The following is a 25,905-nucleotide window of genomic DNA, read 5'->3' as shown; positions in this document are numbered from 1 at the left end:
ACAGTGTCACGTCAACCTACGCGTAAGTGACGAAAGTTGAAAGACGTTCTACCTTCTTGCACATTGTCGCTTCTCCTACCATCGACTAAGTGCTTCAGCAGGTGGATCTCCTCTCATTCCGCTGCCATTCGTTCGACAGCACAGATCTAGAATCGTTTGTTTATGTATGTGCGAAGTTGGCGTCACGCCAAAATAACGGAGTAAGTCTTCAACCAAGTAAAAAAATACTTTCTAAAGTGGCAAAATATTCTTAAACAGTGTGATAGAAATCATTCTAGCATACACAACTCTTTATAATCACTTATTTGCAACTGAGTAACACACCATCGTTTGAAGGGACGAAACGGATTAAAAAGTATCGAAACTGAAAGTGTGAATTGGTTGAGGTTTGTGTTACTGCGAAAGAGTCGATAATGCAAAGGTATTTTGTTTTTTCAGTATAGTGGCTATGAGTTTTTGCTTTATTCATTGAGTGTAAATATTACCGTGAAATGGAAATTTATTTGTGGCATTAGAGATTTAAAACCACTCTTGATCCTCGTTAAAACACTATTTAAATCTAACAATTTCGTATTGGCGATATCGTTCAGTAGTGACTGGTCTGCACGGCATTACAATGTTTGGTTACAAAATCAAATACCACGCTGGTAAAATAAACGTAAATTTACAGCCACTGTGACCTATCAGATCCTTGACTAACTCTGAAACTAAAAATAAAGCTCTACTGTTGAGACAAGAATCTTACTTTCCGTTGTACAATTTAGTGTACTGTAGATAACATAAAAATTTAGAAATAGTGCTCTTCGGAATGCAATGCGTAACTGCAGTGACTCCATTTGACAGACATTTCAATTTTCCTTTTAATTTCATGCGAACTGGCACGGCATTTCTCATACTTGCCCTCGACTTTTGTACAGAGCCACAGATATGGCTCATAAAGATTTCAAAATTGATTTTATTCATCCGAAAATGACTTTCGAACGAAACGTCGTCCTCGTTGGAGAACTCTCTCATTAGCGTATTTGTTGTACCCAAACGATTCCTACGAGATGTCAGTTTCCATTATCCAACATCTGTGGGTTCGTTTTCTCTTCGTCAACGTCAATATCAGCTCTTCGCCTTAAAGCTGCGCAACTCCCATGCCAATCATTTCACTTGTCGCCATCTTGAAAGTCGCGAAAGTTCTGCGGCGGGGGTGGGTTACATTCCCTGGACTCAAGTCGGAAGCACAAGGCCGCCGGGCCGTCCCAGCGCCTTCAGACGCAATGCGCGCCCGGTAAGATTAGAGGAATCACCTTGTGTCCGAAGTAAAGATCGCTTCCACAGGTTACTGTAAGGAAATGACCAGGTGGAAAATTGTCAGACGTATACACCTAACGCCTCCTGAGAGAGCAGGCTGCACCCAAAACACAGGATTTTTTTCACTTTTAGCTACGTGAAATGGAAACCAGAATCCGGGGATTTTTGTGACTTGAAGTGCAAGCTTCTCATTCGTTAACAGCAACAAACTGTCGAGTAGAGAGCAATGGAGGTAGCCAGGGGGAGACGAAACATAGTTGTAACCGAGAGGATTGGTGGTAGGGAGTAAAGTATATGCTAGAAATTTAAACTAACCCCGCCATTGGCTGGAGACAGCGAAGTGAATTCTAGAGGACATTTCCCTCACCTGAAAAACTAGTGGTTAATCATAATATTCTAAGGTATAGGAAGTAGAGGTTTATCAAAGTAGTGACAACAATGTTACGCTTAAGTTCACCTCACTTAACCTGAGAGGCACCTCACGCTCATAAACCGAACGGAAAAGGTAAATCTCGTAACTTCAGAAAAGTCTCCTGTTGCTGCTGTCGAGTGAGACTGTTGTTGCTGACCTCGTCCGAGAAGCTTTACTGTTGCTGCCGAGCTTTCTGATCCAGTACAGCCCTCGTAAGATTGTAAGTTCACACCAGGCGCCGTAATACTTCACAACTTGCAAGACATCTCACGCTTTGGCATCTCAACAGATACCATGGTGAGACTGTATCAGCAGTAGTTAGGGACTTTTACTGGACGAGCATTGCTCAATAAGCTTCACTTATTCCAGTTTAGAATCCAGATTCAGACTTGCATTTCGTAATGACTTGATTTCAACTACAGGTTGTTCGCTGCATTTTCAACAATTTCATCTCTGAGGTGCGCATTCAAGACAATTAGTTGTGCGTCATTGTTTTTACAGTCAATCATAGGTTCCCATTTAACTTTGTAGTTAGGTAGTTTATTTGCGTGTTTGAATTTTTTAAAAGTCAGATCGCACTTCGAGAATCTTTAATCTTTCAAAGTTAGATTGCATATCAGGAGCCATTAATTCTAATTTAGGGTCAGAATGCTTATTAGGTGCCAAGCACATTTGAATACTTTGAAGATTTTATGCATTTATGTTCTAGAGTGCAACTAATGAATAAATTATATTAAATATAAATCTAAAACCTTTCTCCCCATTCATTTACCTACAAATCCCCTTACAATCTCTCCCTCTCTGTGATGACTGGGTGTTGTGTGATGTCCTTAGGTTAGTTAGGTTTAAGTAGTTCTAAGTTCTAGAGGACTGATGACCATAGATGTTAAGTCCCATAGTGCTCAGAGCCATTTGAACTAAGGTAAGCGAATTTCTTCTGTCCTGCACTTTCTCTTGCAGACTTTACAGGTCGGAATCCATGATTTTTGCAGTTTCATCTATCCACCTCATCCTTTGCCGCCCTCTTCCCCTTATGCCTTCGATCTACCCCAGCATTAACACTTCTTTTCCATGGAATCATGTTTTCTCATAATGTGCACAAAGTAGGTCATGTTGTGTTTCAATATCAGACTTTTCAAGGAGCAGTCTCATTTTTCTTGCTGCAATACTGACCTGTTCTCTTTGCGGTCCATGGACTGTAAGGAGTTACCAAGAACATCTCAGTTCAAAGGTAGCTATTCTATTCCACACAGCCTTTCTTATGGTCCAGGGCTCAAGTCCGTATATCACAGCTGGAAAGACCGTAGCCCTCGCCATACGAATCTTTGTTGTCAAAGTTATTTCTCTACAGTTATTTCTCTACAGTTCTCATAATATGCAAAGATCAGCACATTCCTCAAACTGGGGAACTATCAAGAATGGGGTTCCACAAGGGTCAGTCTTGGGTCCTTTGTTGTTCTTAATATATATTAATGACTTGCCATTCTATATTCATGAAGAGGCAAAGTTAGTTCTCTTTGCTGATGATACAAGTATAGTAATCACATCTGACAAACAAGAATTAACTGATGAAATTGTCAATACTGTCTTTCAGAAAATTACTAAGTGGTTCCTTGTAAACGGACTCTCACTGAATTTTGATAAGACACAGTACATACAGTTCCGTACAGTGAATGGTACGACGCCCTTAATAAATATAGACCTTAATCAGAAGCATATAGCTAAGGTAGAATATTTCAAATTTTTAGGTGTGTCCATTGATGAGAGATTAAATCGGAAGAAACACATTGATGATCTGCTGAAACGTTTGAGTTCAGCTACTTACACAATAAGGGTCATTGCAAATTTTGGTGATAAACATCTTAGTAAATTAGCTTACTATGGCTATTTTCACTCATTGCTTTCGTATGGCATCATATTTTGGGGTAATTTATGACTGAGGAATAAAGTATTTATTGCACAAAAGCGTGTAATCAGAATAATAGCTGGAGTCCACCCAAGATCATCCTGCAGACATTTATTTAAGGATCTAGGGATATTCACAGTAGCTTCTCAGTATATATACTCTCTTATGAAATTTGTTATTAACAACCAAACCCAATTCAAAAGTAATAGCAGTGTGCATAACTACAATACTAGGAGAAAGGATGATCGTCACTATTCAAGATTAAATCTAACTTTGGCACAGAAAGGGGTGAATTATACTGGCACTAAAGTCTTTGGTCACTTACCAAATAGTATCAAAAGTCTGACAGATAACCAACAAGTATTTAAGAAGAAATTAAAATAATTTCTGAATGACAACTCCTTCTACTCCATAGAGGAATTTTTAGATATAAATTCAGAATAAAAAAGAAAAAAAATTATAAAAAAAATAAAAAATAAAAAAATAAAAAACACAAAAATAAAAAGTTGTTATATTAACTTAAGTATGTTGTTAAATTAACTTAATTATGTCATGTATTGGAAAATTTGACTCGTTCCACATCATTACGAAATATCGTATTCATGATCCATGGAACTAGTATTAATCTAATCTACTCCTTAAAACATTGTCAAGGTTGGGCATTGCCGTTCTACCAAGTAACAAGCGTCTCTCGCTTTCGTGGCGGCAGTATTTGGTACACGCCACTGTGACGTGGTACAGATCCGTCACTGCCGTTGTGTCCTGATCACTGTGTCCAGAAGCGACGATTTTCAACCGGTGTAGATGGGCGGCGTAACACCCTTGTCCCAGCCTCATGCGGATGAGAGAGATCACTAAGCTTCACCTGGTGAACCATGACCGAGAAGATCGTTCAGTTGTTTGGCCGCTAGGTGGCCACCCTTATAATGCTGGGATACATGTCATTCACAATTCCAGTCGTGATAAGCAACTTTCTTGATCGTCGTGTTGAAATCCATGTAAGGGGTCGGTGTTGAACGGAACTCTCCTTCCGTAATGCACCTCTTAGTGAGGCGAGAATACTATGATGCCCTTTTATCCAGTCAGCGGACATCCATGTCCAACGTCCGCGCAACTATTTTGGCCTCCAAGACATACCTGGTAGTCTGTTTACCAAACAAATGGTTCAAATGGCTCTGAGCACTATGTGACTTAACATCTGTGGTCATCAGTCCCCTAGAACTTAGAACTACTTAAACCTAACTAACCTAAGGACATCACACACATCCATGCCCGAGGCAGGATTCGAACCTGCGACCGTAGCGGCCACGCGGTTCCAGACTGAAGCGCCTAAACCGCACGGCCACACCGGCCGGCAGAGAGAGAGAGAGAGTGAGAGAGAGAGACAGAGAGAGAAATCGTCAGAAAAAAATATTTTTTGTCTTACTTAATGCCCATAGTTGGGCGACAGAAAATGAGGGCTGTGCAGCAATGTGTCATTACATGTTTACAATATGCATTACTGCTTTTCTACTTTCTTACTTTCGTGTACTGGATGAAGGTGAATCACGCTTTGAGAAAGTGGCGACTGCGCTATCCATAAAAGTAACCATATAATCATACCAGTTCCGTTATGGAGAGCTCATTATAAAGTTGCAAGCTCGCATCTGACTGGTCGCAGGGAATAAGATCGTACTTTTTATTCCTGCTCAGACGGTTGACGGGTTTAGGTGCGGCGTAATTACAGACCATGATTTCTTTATAATTAATTCAGTTCACAAATGCTTTGGTCATAGTACCTAGTATGTCTCTTGCGTTTCCACTGATACAGAAATTACAGGTAAGATCTACAGCTTGGCAAAAATCTACTTTTTGTGAACAAAGCAAAGGCAAGACACTGACTTGTTGTGGGCCAGAAATGAAAAGATCAATTAAGTTTCCGTGAGACTGCGCAAAGGAAAAGGAAGACTGATAACCATTGAGTGTTCAGAGAATCCCGTAACAATTAGACTGACTTAACACTCGATACGTATCTACACTGGAAAAGGGAGAAGATGTAGAAACGGCAGCACCTAAGAAAATTGCTGTTGTCGGTAACACAGCGTGCGATCGTCATGTCATTCATTTCAGTTGAACTGAAAATTTCTGTTAATACTAAAGCTAATGTATTACTTTGTACATCTGCTCTTCTGTAATTGTTCTTACATACAGCCTCCTTAAAAGAGAAAATAATGGAGCGATGACTTCCTCGACGGCAACATACAGGTATTGTTTTTAACACTCTGTAAGCAGACAACTAGTTTAAAGTTTCATTCAAGCGTGACCAGTCACAAATTTGTTACTAAGATAATCACATTTTGACACATGGGCATCGTCGAAAGCTGTTGTTGCCATCCACTGTAAAGCGACTCTCTCGCAGGCCATATGCTTCGTGTATGTGCGCTTCCTACTTTTTTTTTTACGAGTATTTGTCGAATTATTGGCTGACTCCTGGGTACATACCATTTGACAATGGGACATTTATTACAGGCGTCATGGTCGCATTTTTTTGAGTGGTAACATCAAACTTGTGCTTTTTTTATACATGAACTTCTCTCGGCACAGGCAATTTGACAATGAACTAAGGCGCTTTATAATAGTTGTGTTAGTAAAGAATGTTAACGCAATACGTTACAGACGAGGGCGCTATCACCTGGGAGTATTCTGCTCCACATTTTGTACGGATATAACCCTGATGATTGGCAAGCTTCAATCTTTATATGGCATGATGCCCTGATCTCGATAGGCAGTTCACGTGTGCATGCTTCCAACACATATCTCGCATCACAGTACTATCAATGTCCTTCAAAAAACTATTGTACGCACTTTTGTAACAAAAATTACCATAGTCTTCTTGCGCATGAAGGAAAAAAAAAACATTTTTTTCATAAACAGGTGTACGTATAATATCGAAGAACGCTAAAGTTTGCACTAAAATATGAAACTTTGTCTTTAAGCACTTCCCACCTTTTTTTGGAGAAATGTTCCATTGTAAACATTAGCGTCATATCGCAGTACTTACATTTCAAATGCTTTCAAACGCCGTCAAAAAATTACATCGTACTAAAAATAAAGAAGAAGAAACTGGTTTCGCGTTCATATCTTGGTAGACAAAAATGATACTACGATAAACAAGCATAAAAATGCTTACTTCACCCTCACTTAGACCTCTTAAGCCGTTAATCAAATATTCTGGCCGAACACATGACGTGTGACACTCTTTGAAACTGGAATAAACACTAAAGAGAAGATAAACACTAAAGAGAAGATCAGAGCATGTCTCCCGCAAGTTTTGATCAGACTGCTCAGGTATGGCGGGGCCAGGTAACATGACCCCTGCAAATGTGTAGGTTTACAGAAAAAATTTGTTTAGGTCACAAAGACAGATTTCTTCGGAAACTGGAGTAAACGAACGATGCTGAAAAATACAAACCATTAGACGTACATCATTAGTAGCATCATGCAAGTAGTATTATTTTATAGAGCCAGTTGATGATACAGTTTAACCGCTGGAATAATTGAATGTAGTGCGGTTGGGGATATCGTTTTGGTAACCTATTCTCTAACCCTTCACACACATTTTTCTGTTTTTCAAATGATCGTAATAATGTCTAGTAAAGCAGTATGTAGGGTGGTTCCATTCTAACTACAGTGGGATAAAACGATACGTCATTTTAAACTTTATACTTACGTGTTCTTAATTTCAGTGAAGTGCACTGTTATGTACTTGAATTTCATCTTCTTTAAGGCGATCGCTAACGGTAGACTTATTGCTGTGAATGACTCCACAGTCCATTCAGTTTCATCGTGAACAAATTTTCTGTTCTTTGAATCATTTCATAATAATCACTATGCATAAACATGCCCAAAAGTTTCCCCCGAAAATAGTGAACGAGTAAATCGTACATCTGACGACATATAAATTTTGTTATGAAATAATAACAATGAAGGAAAATATATTTAATGCAAACTTAAATCATTTGGATATTGACTTTTATTTCCGACTATATTTCTGTTCTTATGCATCGACTATTTTTACATGACGTTCATCGAAATTTTGGTTGTAGTTATTATCAGCAACCAAGGAAAATAAAGAAAATACTGACTGACAGTTTAAAAATTAATTTATTAAAAATACTTCCACGGTATACGAGCGAACGACAAGTGATTTAACAGTAAGATTCTTAATGGCTGCGGCAATTCCCCGGAGCTGGGTAGATCCCAAAACCGAAGCGCCTGTACTCCTAAATTCAAACTAATAAAGGAATGGTCCAATCAGACATGTCGACATCTGTCCTAAAATTTTTATATGTGAAGAATACACCGAAAGAAAGACAGTGTCCATATTTTAGTTGCTAAAACACACTGCAAGTATTTTTTATAAACGCCGAAAACTTCCAAAATCGTTGCTTGCCGGACAGTTGGAGAAATGTATACCCCCGTCTTAGCTGCAGCAGACAGCGCTTGCGCAACATGGTGGGCACATATTTCTTGCTTGACGGCACATCGGTAAATAGATAACATGGCAAACGCGATGGTAATTTGTAAAGTGAATTTCAATATCCAATGACAGTTGTCTGAGATGAATGTTCACAATTACTATTCGCTCGAAACTTGAACTCATTTTATACCCGTAATAATTTGCAGTGTTTGCTAACAGCATCCGTCTTTATGCACGTTCCAGAGTTTCACAGTAATGTGGATTCCAATTATTGTTTGTTCAATATTGCAGAGGTGAAATAAGAATGCGGTGTGAAGTCTATATCACCCACTTCTCCCTACTTACTTATCTGTTAATTTCTTGGACATTTATTCAATTCATGTCGGCGTTTGTTAGAAATTGTGGAAGTACGCGTATTACAAGAAACAGCAAAGAACTCGGACGATTCCGTGAATTTTAATTCGAACAACGATTGTTGTGCTAATTAAAGTCTACAACAAAAATAGACCAAAGAAAATACGTGCTTTAATAGCTTTTAACTACAAAGAAAAGGCTGTAAATTTTTTGATTAAACGAAGAGGGGAGAAAATGCTTAAACAGTGTGCAAAACCGGTTTCGTTTCCTAAAATCTGGACATGAATTGTATAAATGGAAGAAAGATTTGCGCCGGCCGGAGTGGCCGTGCGGTTCTAGGCGCTACAGTCTGGAGCCTAGCGACCGCTACGATCGCAGGTTCGAATCCTGCCTCGGGCATGGATGTGTGTGGTGTCCTTAGGTTAGTTAGGTTTAATTAGTTTTAAGTTCTAGGCGACTGATGACCTCAGAAGTTGAGTCGCATAGTGCTCAGAGCCATTTGAACCAAATATTTGCACAAGGTTGGAAATATGCCCCAAAATGAAACTCGCAAAGGAATGAAAGAGAAACTATTCGGAGGATTTAGAATTGCCCGTGAGAGTCAGCGCACTGTTACCGAAGGATATCTATCAGACAGGGCACACTGAATTACAAATGAGACTGAATGTTACTGATTTCCAGACGTTCTCGACGTGATTCAACTGTTTCACTAGATTACACGAAAAGGAAGTAGCAAAATTACTATGTCTACCTCAAGTAAAGGTGAAGAGGAGATATCATTAACAGGTAATACTATAGAGAAATTCGTAGATAAGGTAAAGATGAAACTCCTTGTTATCCCATAAAAACTGCATATAAAGCAAAACTGACAGGTTTCGTGAAAAAAGAAAAAAAAGACAGAGTCGTTTGTACAGTCGATGAATGCTATGACACAGTCGTATACAACAAAGACAGTCGTAAATATCAGTGGATTAATGTTTCCGCAGCTTTATATCTGTCTTCAGGAACATCAAGGCATATCAGGACAAAAATAAAAAAAATCGCTTCCGTGCAAAACTTTTGTAATCTACCTAGCATAATCTTGAAAAATAGGAGAGAATAATGTTACACTGTCACGTCAGAAACGTCGTCTTACTACTTGCAGAAAATATTGCATTACTTTTGTTGGACTGTTGGCCTGGACATAAATACACCTCTGTCTTTACTAGTATGACGAAAAGTCAGTTAATACAATTCGGGTTCCATCCGGAACTAATAGTGTGATTCGTTCTCTCGAAAAATAAATTTTTTAAGATATATTTTGCGATAGCCCTCTGTCATTACAGGTTTATGAGCGGTACGTATAGTTAAACTTCAGTCATTTCTGCACTGTTTATTTGCATCACCACATTTCAATGGCTCTGAGCACTATGGGACTCAACTGCTGAGGCCAATAGTCCCCTAGAACTTAGAACTAGTTAAACCTAACTAACCTAAGGACATCACAAACATCCATGCCCGAGGCAGGACTCGAACCTGCGACCGTAGCGGTCTTGCGGTTCCAGACTGCAGCGCCTTTAACCGCACGGCCACTTCGGCCGGCCACCACATTTCAAGTATTCGATGAAGTATGCCTGTCACGCAATGGCCCCCACCATTTCTTACTCCATTCGAGTACTGCATCAATAAAACTACTAATTAATGTGAAGTGCCTGAATGCATGAATATTTTGTCGAGTGTGCCTGGAGTGAGGAAAATGTTTGCTTTTCCGCATTTTTGTGACGATTACAGGGAAAAGAACTGCTCGATTATTAGTAAAATATGCATATTTCAAAAATTGTTATACGAACTGTGCTACAGGAATTGTTATAGAATACTTAATGGCAAAAAATTCAAGTCCAATTGGTGGAAGTCATCCTTAATCTAACGCCATACACTGCCCCGATTTTCTTTCTTCTGCTAGTCAGTTGTGTGGCAAATACATCTGCGACAGCTTAGCTTTCGATATGAACTGCAAGTTATTCAGAAAAAAAATTATAATTTGAGACATTTTTAGTATGGTTTAAGTGTCTAAAATTCGCGTGTATGCACTTTGGACTTCGTGCTATGCGGCGCTACGTTCTCACGTCACGGACGCTTCTGCTTATTCGCCCATCGTGCGCTAGGCTATAAAAACCGTCATTGAAAGCCATTCTTCGTGAGGCAAAAATGGGTAATAGTAACACTTTCTTAAAATACTTGCAGTGCGCCTTAGCAGCTAAAATTCTGACAGTGCATTTCTTTCGCTGTGTTCTTCCTGTGTGAAAAATTTCAGGGTAGCTTTCGACATGTCGGATTGTACCATTTTCTTTTAAGCTATAAACAAAACAATTTATATAAACATCTGATCACTCTATTTTACCCACCGCTGTAGTTTTTATTTTCACAAAAACTAGACAATAAAAAATGGGATCTACACGAAAAGATCGAAACCAGCAATATATTCGAAAATAGAAAAAATTACAATGCGCAAAGACAGAGCCCAGTTTTATTGTCACATAGGAATGAATGATTTTGAGGAAAATACATCTTCAACGTATATGACTCGACAACCACAACAAAAATCTAGAAGAAATCGGTGTACAGCTGGAAAGTGTGAAAATCCGAGACAGCTTCAGTACAGCTGTAACGACGTTTGGGAGTTTTTGAGATGAGAAATGAACTGCTGGCACCAAACGTTCAGAGGAACGCCGTGCTAGACACAGTCCACTGATGAAAAATATCTGGCTTAACGAAAAACTGAGAGCAACTGGCTGTAAGCTTATCGTGGTCCTAAGACTGCTATAAGCTAAGGATTATCTTCTGGTCCTTCTGTAGGTTACCCAATCAAGTTCAGTTAACACACGTCTGGCTGCATCTATCGCTTCCTAACAATGTACGTTAACACTTCGACCACTTGAGTTAAGGTAGCAGCCAATAAATTATCAAGCCCCATATCCTCCTAGTTTGTAGCTCCTGACCAACGTCACACGGGAGTAACCTTCCTACAGTAACGAGGCTGCAGTTGGTGAGATGCAGCTGGTATGACGCAGTGTCTAACGGGAAAACACGGTCAGACCGACCAGTCAGGGAAGCCCACGAGCTAAGTGGTAACGTCATCCATGCCTACGGGGCTTTGCAGCCCTTATAAAATCTCAGTCGCCCCACTTTCTACGAGAGACTTGCTGTTTACCTCCGACTTTCTAGCCACTGGCGAATCATCCACAAAGCGTTGCGCACGCGAGCACCGTGCGATTGCAGCTGTTTGCCACGTCCCGAACACGCGAGATGTTCTGAGTGGCCCGATCAGCAGAATTACATCTCCTCTTACGGCGTTTAAAAATAAAAAGAGAGAAATAAAGGGAATGAGATACAAAAGCGACGAACATCGCAATGTGACAAGAGATTCACTTTTGAGTGGAACTTTCTTTTGTTTGTACTACTCACGGGGACACAAAAGAACTTTCTTAACGAAGAGTTCAGTCGTCGTTGATAGTAATTGCTGCCAGCTATGAGAGAAACAACAGAAATAAGTGTCTAGAACTATAAACGAGCACGGTAACTTCTCAAACATGGCAGGGAACTGTGTGAAGCTGGAAGTCTAACGATGTCATCTATCCGAAATTAATACTTAAGTGCTACTTCATCCGCACTGGATCTTGTAGAATTCCATAGGTATTCTTGATTAGGTACTATTGAGGGAGGCCGTAGTCAGAATCAGCGACATTTAAGAAGCTGCATATTATTGCAGGGACCATTTCCGGGAAATTACATCCATCCTCAGATGGCTACACTTGTTTTAGAACAGTATCAGATTCGTCAGAAACAGTCTCCGAGTAACTTGTATTAGTGAACGAACTTTTGCCTTTCTTCTTTTGTCCTTACGCATTTCTGCGAGGAAACATAAGGTGATCAAATGTAAGAAGCACGCACATATTCAACAATAAAATAGAATAGAATAGGAGATATATTTGAGACTCCTTTGAATGCTTCTCGAAATCACGTTCACGAAATGAAATGCCGATTTAGTATTTAAACATTAAACTTAGAATTTTAAAGCGTACTAGAGGATATTAGTCTGTTGGTCCTTTAAATTCTCAACTGGCACCTCATTTGCTGTACATGATTTCGATCATCATTCAAAGGTGTACTTCTCTTATCTGTCTGATTAATTAGCTTTGAAGAAATCATTTCAACTTTTATATATAATTTTTACTATTTTGAAGTTTTTGTGAAAAAGTAGACCTCACGTTGGTCAATTCGATACACCATTTGTCCGTTTCCCACTCTTCATTTGGCAATGAAAATTCGGAAAAAAATCATTGCGTAATTTGTAGGAAGCCTTGTTTTCGGTCGGCTCAAATATTTGACCAAATCACAGATTACGTCTCGTACCTCAAAACAAGGTTGGCGATCGTTAATAACCGGACTGGCCCTCTTCGATGTACCTCATACTTAGGAGGTCTGAAGGACAGGGCCCTGTCGTCTGTTTCCTAACGCGATACGAAGTATTTCTCCAAAAAGCCGGAAAATAGCCTTTGAAGTTTAGGAGCTTTCCGAGCGCTTTTAAGTACACAATATTTTTGGTTAATTAACATATTCGTCATTAGGTGAATGCGTAGCGTAATAGTATTGTAATTATCAAGTTTTTCTCCGCTCAGGGACTGGGTGTTGTGTTGTCCTTATCATCATCATTTCATCCCCATCGACACGCAAGTTGCCGAAGTGGCGTCAACTCGAAAGATTTGCACCAGGCGAACGGTCTACCCGACGGGAGGCCCTAGCCACAAGGCATTTCCCAGTAAGTCATGATGTTCGAAATCACTAGTAAGACACTTTTTTTACTTTTATTTCAATTCCATATTCATTAAAAATGGCACTGTTACTTATCAAATATGAATCATAATTTTTTATTAAAAATAACCATTTTTAATGACTGTTCCCATGGAAATGCGAGTATTCACAATTATAAAAAATGTCTCGTAAAAAATAAGGAACATCAAACAGAAAATAAAATAATCATTTAATTTCTGCAGACTGGACAGTATTATTGATGTACATAATCTTTTCCTTCGACAAAAAGCCACTTCGCATTTTACAACAGTTTTTTCCCTACAACCATTAGTTAAAAATAAAAAGGCATTGTTTTCATCGTTTTAGGCCTCTTTCCTGCAGGTAAACAAGTAATATACGTTATACACCATACTTACAACTGTATAAAAAGTATTAGTTAGACCACACGCGTTTCGCTTTATTTTCAAGGATCTCCGGTAGTCACTGCAACAGCGTGGTTTTTCTAACGAATCTGTTCCCAATATAGTAAACAATTCTCATGTTTCAAATACTACTATTAAATAGTATTAAATTACTACTACTACTATTACTACTACTACTCAATATTTTTTTTGTTGAGTACTTCATTCCCACATTTCTTCTACAAACAGACGTTCAATTTTAGGAAACTGCACTTCACTGACACAGAATATATTTTCAAGTTGCACAGATCCACTTGCATCTTATATATATATATATATATATATCCTCCGCACTGTCCGTGCGGGCGAGGAGGTTTGCGTGCTCCGGATCCGGAGGGCTATGCCGGCGGTAGCGCAGCTACCAGCAGGGTCACCCATGCCGGACAGGCCAAAGGGGAGGAGCCAGACAAAGAGTGTCCCACAACGATCTATCGCTCCCCTTTCCTATCCCAAACCTGTCCTCACCATTTCCTTTTTCTGTCATTCTCTGTATATGTACAAAAGGGCAGAAAGACCTCTATAGGCGTGGAGAAGCCAATCATTCTACGGGAGAAAACCCCGAATGAAAAATCCTGGTCCTCCAGGTTGGGGGTTGGCGACGGGCTACCAACCCGTCCTGGAAAAAATAATCACCGGTACTAGCATCACAGAAGAGCCTCGGATAGGACTGATCTCTGTAAAACGACCTAAGCAAGAACAAGGTTCAAATGGCTCTGAGCACTATGGAACTCAACATCTTAGGTCATAAGTCCCCTAGAACTTAGAACTACTTAAACCTAACTAACCTAAGGACATCACACACACCCATGCCCGAGGCAGGATTCGAACCCGCGACCGTAGCAGTCCCGCGGTTCCGGACTGCAGCGCCAGAACCGCTAGACCACCGCGGCCGGCCCAAGAACAAGGACTACGGAAGGAAATACAACTAGGGACCTGGAATGTCAGAAGCCTATACCAACGTGGGGCAGCAAAATGTATAGTATGGGAGGCAGATAAGTATCAAATTGATCTATTGGCCCTGCAAGAAACAAGGTGGACAGAAACCGGAGCTACAGAAATGGAAAACTATGTCATATTCCATGCAGCCTCAGAAACAAACCACTCACTAGGAACTGGTTTTGCAGTGAAGAAATCACTCTGTACCACTCTCATAGATTTTAAATCAATCAACACCAGAATCTCACTCCTAACCATAGACACGGGAAAACACAAACTCACATATATAAATTGTCATGCCCCAACCGAAGAAAGCGATGACATCAAAAAAGATATTTTCTACGAGGAATTAGAAACGGTTTTAGACAATGTACCAAGTGAACATTACAAAATTATCCTTGGAGATTTTAATGCGAAAATAGGGCTGGCTCTGAGCACTATGGGACTCAACTGCTGAGGTCATTAGTCCCCTAGAACTTAGAACTAGTTAAACCTAACTAACGTAAGGACATCACAAACATCCATGCCCGAGGCAGGATTCGAACCTGCGACCGTAGCGGTCTTGCGGTTCCAGACTGCAGCGCCTTTAACCGCACGGCCACTTCGGCCGGCGCGAAAATAGGGAAAGAAGCAGCCTTCATGGGGACCATCGGAAAGCACAGTTTACATGATGTGAGCAGTGATAACGGCACTAGGCTGGTTAGCTTTGCGACTGCAAAAGGCTTGTTTATAAGTAGTACTGATTTCGACAGGAAGAGAATATATAAAGGAACCTGGGTGTCTCCAGATGGGAAAACAGTGAACCAAATTGACCACCTAATTGTAGAGAAGAGAATAAAGAAGTGGATACAAAATGTTAGAACGGCAAGAGGTACGGAATGTGGATCAGACCACTTCCTTGTCAGAGGAAGGATGAAAACAAGATGGAGAGCCAGGAAGCGCAAAAGAATGCAAAGAATCACTCGATATGACCATGAGAGTCTGACAGAAGATAATATAAGAAGAACTTTCAAGATAGCACTAACAAACCGTTTTGAGGCTTTGAATGAAGAGGAAGGAGATACTGTGGTAGATCAGAACTGGAAGGCGATTGCAGAGACCATTAAAGAAACAGCCCAAGAAGTAATCCCAAAGCGAACTAGGGGAAAAAGAGTGTGGTTCAATGAGGAGTGTGAGGGAGCTATCAGGGAGAGACAACGGACCAAACTACTGTGGATACAAAGCAATATGCAAGAAGAAGAAAAATCGAAGTTTGAAGAAACGCGACGCCAGACCCAAGCCACATTGAGGAAAGCAAAGAGAAAATATGTCAAAAGTATCATGGAGGACGCTGAACAAGGCTTTCATGGAAATAGGTATAAAGAACTTTATAGAAAAGTGAACAGTTTTAAAGGAGGGACATACCATCAACACAGATTCATAAAATATGCCAATGGAAGAATGTTAACAGAAGATCAAAAATTGGAAGAAGATGGATGGAATACTTCAGAGAATTACTAAACTCTGATGAACCAACCGAACTACTTGAGTTTGATGAACCAGTAACAGTAGACCCAGAATATCCTCCACCCACCATTGAAGAGATAAGGAACCAGATTAAAAACCTTAAGAATGGTAAAAGTCCAGGTGAGGACGGTATTCCTGCTGAACTTCTCAAGGCTGGAGACGAAATCCTCTGTTTCAAAATCCACAAGCTAATCGAGCAAATTTGGGTAAAACATGAAATACCAGAGGCATGGAAGGTAGCTGTGATATGCCCCATATATAAAAAGAAAGACAAATCCGTATGTGACAACTACAGGGGCATAGCGCTACTCAACACCTGTTATAAGATCTTCTCCAACTGCCTATTAGAACGAATGAAACCTATAGCAACAGACATAATTGGAGAATACCAAGGAGGTTTCCAGGCAGGGCGATCAACCACGGACCAGATTTTTGTCCTAAAACAGGTCTGTGAAAAAATGTACGAATACGGACGAGAGATACATCTCCTGTTTGTAGACTTCAAGAAGGCTTACGACAGTATACATAGACCTAGCCTGATTAGAACTATGACAGAGTTTGGTATACCAAAGAAGTTGGTCAAACTGGTAGAGGTATGCCTAAATGACACAAAACTTAAGGTTAAGGTAGGCAATCAAATGACAGAAAGCTTCCAAGTTGTAACAGGATTACGCCAAGGAGATGGGCTATCACCTGTCCTCTTCAACCTGGCACTTGAGAAGGTAATGCGGGATTTCAACAAAGAAAACATCAAGGGCATTCAAATTGGTAATGAACACATTACATATCTGGCCTATGCAGACGACATTGCACTATTAGCATGCACACAAGAAGATCTGAAGAGAAGTATCCAGACCTTGGAGTTATTGGCAGTTAGGATCGGTCTACAAATTAGCTCTGAAAAGACAGAGTATATGACCATAGGAAGAAAGATCCAGAACTCTCAAGATTTAATTGTGAACAATACCAGGTATAAACATGTGAAAGAGTTCAAATACTTGGATCATTTTTTACAGAAGTAACATCAACTGAAGCAGAGATAAAAGCACGACTACAGGCGGCAAACAGATACTATCACTCTCTAGACCCTATATTAAAATGTAGAAGTGTCTCGCAACAACTAAAGCTACGGCTGTATAAGACATTAATAATGCCAGTAGTACTTTATGGTTCTCAAACCTGGAGCACTCGAAAACAAGACCTTAAGCGACTGCTAACATTTGAAAGGAAAGTCCTCAGGAAAATATTTGGACCAGTCAGAGATCAGACTACTGGAGAATGGAGAAGACGCCACAACACTGAATTAGAAGAGCTGTACAAGGAGCCTAACATCGTGGGAGTGATGAGAAGCAAAAGACTGCAATGGGCTGGACATGTTGTTAGAATGGAGGCAACAAGATGGCCCAAAATCACAATGGACTGGATCCCGTCAGGCAGCAGACCAATGGGAAGACCTAGAAAGAGGTGGATCGATGGAGTGAGAGAAGACCTGCTGTAGCTGGGAGTCACGGAAAACTGGAGACAGACAGCAGAAGACAGAGACGGATGGAGAGCTCTAACTGTGGTGGCGCGCGGTCCTCTGGGCCTGGTCGCGTGAAGGAAGGATATATATATATATAATTGTGATTTTGGAATAGTCTACTATATTTTTAGGAGCAGTAATTTAAAAGTGTGAACTGCTTGCAATATTGTAAAATAGATGTGTAAGCAAATCCACGTTGTTACAGTGACCACGGAAGATGCTTCATGATAAAGCTATACGCGGATCGTCCAAATAAGACTTTTGTTACAGTCGGAAGTTAATTCAATATTTGTTAATTTGGAGGTCCATTTGTCGATATGTAACTGACATAAAACCAAAAAAAAAGGTGTGCCACTAGTGACATTCAAGCCAGCGATTTCACTATTACAAAGATCCTACCTTACGTACTAACGCTTCACGATATTGCATGCCATCCTTGCGCAGGGGCCACGCCAAGCTTCTCTGCATCGTTCCAGTTTTAGTATATGCACTACAGACGAATTTGTCATAAACCTAGGAACTTTTTATGCTTAACAGCGCTCGGAAATCTTCTGATATACAAAGGTGATTATTAGGAGAACTGCATCATACTGCTTTAGAAAATTAATGTCCGTGCACTAAACTTCAAATCTTATAGATGAGAGGAAAATCGAAGAGGTCGAATCCTTAAGGTGCCTTGTAAGATTATTTTGTATATGAAGCACTCCAGAGACCGGATTCCGGCCGCCAATAAGCATTCCCTTCTCAACCTCCGGAGACGTACGTCACGTGATGAATCTACAAAAAGGCGCTTCGCGAAGAAATTATTCGAATGGGACGAACATTGGTAGATGTGATTTATTTGTACAGACGAACAAATGGTTACAATTTCAGAAAAAATGGATGATTTATTAAAGAGGAAGAGCTTCACAAATTGAGCAAGTCAATAACGTGTTGGTCCATCTCTTGTCCTTTGTGCCAGGATTATTCGCCTTGTTACTGATTGATACAGCTGTTTGATGTCCTCCTCAGGGATATCACGCCGAAGCCTGTCCAATTGGCGCGTTAGAACGTAAAAATTCTGAGATGGTTGGAAGGCCCTGCCCATAATGCTCCAAACGTTCGCAAGTGGGACGTTCTCCAGCGACCTTGCTGGACAAGGTAGGATTTGGCAAGCCCGAACACAAACACTAGAAACTCTCGCCGTGTGCGGGCTGACATTACCTTGCTGAAATTTAAACCCATGATGGTTTGCCATGAAGGACAACTAAACGGGGCTTAGAATATATAAGGGTGCCGTGGATGACAACCAAAGAGAAGAAAAGAAATGGCACATTCTGGTTGTCGGGTCTTACGGCGAGCGGCAGTCAGGTTGTCCGTGGCGTCTCCAGACACGTCTTCTGGTCATCGGGGCTCATTTAGAAGCAGGACTCATCACTGAAGACAACTCTATTCCAATCAATGAGATTCCAGGCCGAAGACTTGTCTGGAGACACCCCGAACAGCTGTGGGATACCAACTTCACTGTCGCCTGCCATACGTCCCGACAACTAGGAGTGATATATTATATAGGGTCCTGATTAGTTATCATTTCATTCATAATAGGAGTGATGGTCTAGGATGCCATTTCTTTTCATAGCAGGGCCATTTTTGTTTTCATCCACGGCACCCTTACAGCACAGCGGTACGTCGACGGTATTCTACGCTCCGTTTTGTTGCCCTTCATAGCAAAGCATCGTGGGCTTACATTTCAGCAAAACAAAGCTAGCCCGCACACGGCGAGAGTTCATATTGCTTGTCTTCGTGGTTGCCAAACCCTACCTTGCACGGATCCCTTTCCAAATGAGAACTTTTGTATCGTAATGGGGAGGACCCTCCAACCAGCTCGGGATTTTGACGATCTAACCCACCAATTGGAGAGAATATGGCATGATGTACTTCAGGAGGATATCCAGCAGCTCTATTAATCAATGCAAGCCGAATAACTGCTTGTGTAAGAGCCACAGGTTGGTCAAAGCGTTGCTGGCTTTATCAATCTATGAAGCTTTTCTGTTAAACAAAGCACCCAATTTTTTCTGAAATTGTAATCATTTGTTTGTCTGCAAACGTGCATCACCGATTCCCGACGCATTCAGATAATTCTTATTTTTTCTTGTCTTGGGAGTTCATTATCTCGCGCGTCATGAACGCGAGGATACCAGTCGTGGCCGCGTGTGGGATATCACGCGATGTCACGGAAGCTTCGACAACGAAGTATACCTCTTGGACCGCGACTGTAAAGGCACGTGGGGTCACAGTGTTATTTCTTGGAGGCGCACCAAGCGGTCGCTCTGATTGTCGTAGTCATGCGTCCTGTATAGAAATCTTATTTGCGGTACCTATGGCGCCCCAAACAGCGGCTTGTGTCGCTTGGGCTTTAAAATGGCCCTTCAGCTCGAGCGTTTCCAATAACGGAGCTCTTGCTGCTACCTCGCCAGGGTATTTTACGATCAAAGGTGGGTGAGCGGATGCTGGAGCAAATATGCTATTTGACCGAAGGTTTCCGACTTTTGCTGGTTTCTGCCGAGAGAAGACCGAAGTGAGCGGCGACAGTGGAGGAAGCAAGTACAAAACGTGGAAATGATGAAATATTACTTGCCCCTCCAGCCAGTACTTCACAGTTCTGAAATTTCAGCTGAACAGAGCTTAACGTCCCGTCGACAGCGCTGTCATTAGTGACCGAGTACAAGCTCAGATCACGAAAGGATGGGGAAGGAAATGGGCCGTGTCCTTTTCAAAGGAACCATCCCGGGATTTGCAGTAAGCGATTTACGGAAATCACAGAAAACCAAAATCTGGATGACCAGGCGGGGATTTGAATTATTGTCCTCCCGAATGGGCATCCAGTGTGCTAACCACTGCGCTGCTGCGTTCGGTCAGTTGGGCCAGTCTACTGCATAAATAAAATAGAACTTCAGAATAAGCATTCTGCGAATGGTTAATAAAATTACGGGAGATGTCAGTCCTTTGCCTAAACACGGTTTCCCAAGTTGTGTCCCGTGGAACTTGATGTTATGCCGAAAGTGATTAAGCGGTCTGCGAAAAACGTTAATAAAATGGCTTTTTTCGCGACATTTTGACGATGCTAATTAATTTTATTATATTATCTGCATGATTACTAATGATTTAAAATACAAGCAACAATTGAATAAAACAAGTTTTTCAGATTAAAAAAACGTATTAGCCTTCAACATAAACAAGGCGTTCCATCAAAGTACCAGGATACTCAAAGCGCTTCGTCAGAGGAAAAAATTGGGGACGCCTCCTACAGAGAAATACACTCTGTTCATCTAAGTTGAACTCCCGTGGAAACAAATGTATGGTCTGCCACGTGTCATCAGCTGCATCGTTCAAGCATCTGGTAGGGTAAGACCACTGGAAGTAGCCCTTACTTATGTATTGGGCATTTTGTCGTTACTCTAGTGCGAATGAAACAGTGAAACATGCTAAAGCGCATGTCTTACGTTTCTTTGTTAGTCACTGTGATGAACACATTTAATCGATGTACGTCTTGTACGAAATCTCCCTGGAAAGTCTGTTTTTCTGTGCTTCCTTAGGATTCCGTGCTTCAGTCTATAAAAACTGTATAGTTATAAAGTCGCTTTATTGTCCGTCCGTCTACCGGTCTGTCTGTCTGTCCGACTGTTAAGAACCCTGTTTTCTCATTAACGGCGATACGTATCAAGTTCAGATTTATGTTACATATTAAGGTCTATGGTCCCTTAGCAGTGTAAAAAATTTACGCTTCTAAGTCAATTCAATCAAAACATTCCGCCAATTTTTCACATATTTTGATACTCGAAAACTCACTCAGCAAAACCTACATTGTACTTCCAGTTGAACGAGAGTCATGAAATTTGGCAAGAAGCAAGGTTTCACAGTACAAGTAACGTAAAAAAAAGTCTGAGAACTGATGAATTGTAATTGTACCACGCAAAAAATATCTGTTTTCCATTACAAAATACACAGCATTCATCGTCAAAAGCATAATAGACGAGCAATACTGCAAGCGGACACAAAATATAAATAGTAGTCATGTTTCAGTAAATAAAAAAAGTATTTTATTAATCTTCTATATCTACATATATAAAGTGAAGTGACATGCTCGCTTCTTTTTGTATGTCCGGGCTAATCTGAGTTGCTACTGTAGAGATTTTCATATGGTCTTGGAACTTCCGGGACCGATACATTGGCACTGCTAGTATCTGTATCACAAACAGACTTTCGATTCCCAGTGCGAATGAACTATATATATATATATATATATATATATATATATATATATATATATATATATATATATAATCTATTTTGCACGGAACCCTAGTGCGCGAGACCGCCGGCCGGGGTGGCCGAGCGGTTATAGGCGCTACAGTCTGGAACCGCGCGACCGCTACGGTCGCAGGTTCGAATCCTGCCTCGGGCATGGATGTATGTGATGTCCTTAGGTTAGTTAGGTTAAGTAGTTCTAAGTTGTAGGGGACTGATAACCTCATAAGTTAAGTCCCATAGTGCTCAGAGCCATTTGAACCATTTTTTGCGCGAGACCTACTCGCCCATGGCCATTTTTTTTATTGTACCTACCCATAAAATCATGAAATTTGCTAAATCGGCGTACAAAAAGTTGCAGAGACGTCTACGGGGGATGGGAGGTGAGGGGAGGAGGTGGGGATGGCAGTGCAAGGGGTGGCGGGGAGTGGTGCAGCTTTAGGAGTTTTGCCGGAGGCGGACGATCACATCGGTACGTTTTGCGTCGGACATGGAAAACTTTGCCGCAATCAGTCAGAAGACTAGAAGATTCCGGATTTTGCCTCGAGTGCCGGAAGCACGGAGCGGTTGGCAGAGGTGTGGCGGGCAGGTGGGCACCCACAACACGAGCAGACTGCACAGTAGTCGGTCAGTGTCACTGCGCGTGGGCGGAGGGGGCGCGCCAAGTGTGCCAGCTGACTCATACTCGGCAGGCACCGTTAGCCTTCACACACTCTGCTCCGCCCCACACGGTGACTGCGCTTCCGCTGTCGCCGTCGCGCCGTCCGCGCTAGCTGACCCGTGTGTTTCAGATCGACGCCACACAGGACGTAACCACGCAAATCGAACGAGTGAAGCAGGAGCCGACATTGCTAAGCCTTCATCGGAAATCAGAAGAGGGATGAACTCTCATTAACAAGATAGAGGCTTACCGCCCGTCTCCGCGCGCCACCACAGCGACCGGATGCTGGTCCAGCTGTTACAACAGGTCTCCAATATGACCGGCTGAATAAGAACCTGTGTTTGGAATAAAGAAGCCCTTTATTTTCCAAAAGCACATTATTTATTTCGATCACAGTCACCTGGCTAACTAGGATACACTCTTTGAAATGTTGAAGGTAGCAGGGATAAGATACAGGGAGCGAAAGTTTATTTACAACTTGTGCAGAAACCGAACTGCAGTTATTGGAGTTCCGTGTCATGATAGGGAAGCAGTAGCGAATAAGACGGGGTTGTAACCTAATCCCAATGTTATTTCATTCATATACACCGAAATGACAAAAGCTTTGGCATAGCGATATGCACATATAGAAGATGGCGGTTGTTATACCGGAGCCAAGGTAGCCCCTGAGGGCCGGCAACCCATATTACACCACAGAGGACGAGGTTGTATATGCCCAAGGCGTACCAAAAGCGCCATGGTAAACACCGGTTATTTACATACAAGTTAATGGAAACAGACATTCCAAGCACTACTTCCTGCAGCGGGGAGGGGGGGGGGGGGGGGGGGGCTCGAGCCACGGCCTGCAGGAAGTATCACTACGGCAAAACCTGATTGGCTGAAGACAGCTATGTAGGGGCTAGAACCAGCCCCGAAGTTCAGTTCACGCCGGATGCCGACCTCGTCTACTGCGACCGTTGAAGATTACGTCTTCGTCTCTGAATTGGATTGTTACTAGTGTGTGAGTGTGTTACCACGAACCTTTGTGGAAAATTAGAAGTGAACTTTTGTTTGCCTTAATTAGGAGACTTTTACTGGCATCGTTATCGTTACCTTTCGTTTGTATGTTCAGTCATCAACCTTGTGAACTTACACCAATAAAAGTTGTGTTTGTGAAAAATTGCGAACTGTCAGTCACAACAGCGATAGTATTGCATACACGAGGTATAAAAGGGCAGTGGATTTGTGGAGCTGTCGTTTGTGCTCAGACGATTCATTTGAAAAGGTTTCCACGTGATTATGGCTTCACGATGGGAGTTAACTGATTGAACACGGAACGGCAGGTGAAACTAGATACATGGGACATTCCATTTTGGAAATCATTAAGGAATTCATTAATCCCAGATCCATGATGTCAAGAGTGTGCCGTGGATACCAGATTTCAGGTATTACCTCCCAGCACGGACAACGCAGTGGACGATGGCCTTCACTTAACGACCGAGTCCAGCGGCCTATGAGTAGAGCTGTTAGTGCTGACAGACAAGCAACACCGCTTGAAATAACCGCATAAAACAGTGTGGCACGTACAAAGGACATAACCGTTAGGACAGCGCACCGATGGCTATGACAGCGGACGACCAACGCCAGTGCCTTTGCTACCAGCACGACACCACCTGCAGCGCCTCTCCTGGCTTCTGACCATGTCGGTTGGACGCTAGACGATTGGAAAACCGTCGCCTGGTCAGTTGAGTCCCGACGTCAGTTGGTAAAAATTGTTCAAATGGCTCTGAGCACTATGGGACTTAACTTCTGAGGTCATCAGTCCTCTGGAGCTTAGAACTACTTAAACCTAACTAACCTAAGGACAGCACACACATCCATGTCCGAGGCAGGATTCGAACCTGCGATCGTAGCCGTCACACGGTTCCAGACTGTAGCGCCTAGAACCGCTCGGCCACCCCGGCCGGCCCAGTTGGTAAGAGCTGATAGTGAAGTTCGAGGGGGGCCAGACCCCACGAAGCCATGGACCCCCGTTGTCAACAAAGCACTGTGCAAGCTGGTGGTGGCTCCATAATGGGCTTTGTTTACATGGAATGGCCTGGGTCCTCTGGTCCTACTGAACCGGTCATTGACTGGAAATGGTTATGTTCGGCTACTTAGAGACCGTTTGCAGCCATTCATGGACTTTATATTCCCGAACTATGATGGAATTTTAATGGATGACAATGCGCCGTATCACCGGGCCACAATTGTTCACGACTGGTTTGAAAAACATTTTTTACAATTCCCCGAGGCGAATCCCGTCGAACATTTGTAGGGGATAATTGAATGGTCAGTTCGTGCACAAACTCCTGCACCGAAAACACTTTCGCAATTGTGGACGGCTGGAGAGGCAGCATAGCTTAGTATTCCAGCAGGAGCTTTCGACGACTTTGTTGAGTCCACGATGCGTGGCGTTTCTGCACTACGCTGAGCAATAGGAGGTCTGACACGATATTCGGACCTCAGCAAACATCATGGAATTGCTACAGTGTACTTAGCTTCGTGTAGTACATCATTCATTGTTTTCTTTTCTTATTTGGAAACTAGCTTCTTCACCGCGGCTTCCCTCGCAAACGTACGTCATGCATGTTACCACCCCCCCCCCCCACCCCCCCACACACACACACAATGTAAGATATTGTCCCGCCTCAATGACTCATTCGTGCCTTTCCAAATAAGGGGATGAAAGGTTTTTTGGAAATATGTCGCTATTAACGCAATTTTGAAGCTAGACCTACGAAAATTGGTATTTGGTTTCTCGATTGGAAACAAAGAAATAAGTGTTTAAGCATTTTTGGAAACTGAACCAGTGTGGGAGTGAAATGGCGGGTGAAAGTTTTCCTTGTAAATAAATCATTATTACAGAACTACTGATGTATTTTGAAAGCTAAAGCTAAGACAACTGGTATTTGACTCTCTGTTAGAAATAAAAATATACGAGTTCCACTGATATTGAAAACATGCCCAGAATGATTCACTGACTCATCATCCCCCAACCCACACCGTTACAGATAGGTATTTGAAATTTAAGAAGGGTGTTCATCTTTTACTGTAGGCATCATTTAAGAAGGAATTGTTCGATATTTTACACCTAAGAGTCTGAAATAGAAGATGAAAAGCCTTTTGAAAATATATCACTATAAGGCAATTTCGGAACAAGAACTACGAAAATTGGTATTTGTTTCCTCAGTCAGAAATGTAAAAAATACGTGTTTCAGCATTTTTGGAAATTAAACCACTAACTCAGTAAAAAGGCGGATGAAAGTCTTTTTTAAAAAAGGTAAGTCATT

The 25,905-nt window shown here is 41.7% G+C and overlaps 1 protein-coding gene and 1 non-coding gene across 2 annotated transcripts in view; both read right to left on the bottom strand.

Moving 5' to 3' along the window:
* Positions 1 to 25,905, bottom strand: part of LOC126475222 (F-box only protein 32) — a 556,323-nt gene that overhangs the window by 299,599 nt on the left and 230,819 nt on the right. The window lies entirely within an intron of this gene.
* On the bottom strand, positions 18,046 to 18,150 carry LOC126476740 (U6 spliceosomal RNA). Its single transcript, XR_007587203.1, has one exon. It is a non-coding gene; the product is annotated as a U6 spliceosomal RNA (small nuclear RNA).

This window comes from Schistocerca serialis, chromosome 4 (assembly GCF_023864345.2).
Source record: "Schistocerca serialis cubense isolate TAMUIC-IGC-003099 chromosome 4, iqSchSeri2.2, whole genome shotgun sequence".
In the NCBI taxonomy this organism is placed as follows: Eukaryota; Metazoa; Arthropoda; class Insecta; order Orthoptera; family Acrididae; genus Schistocerca; species Schistocerca serialis.
This window is presented reverse-complemented; position numbering and strand designations above follow the sequence as displayed.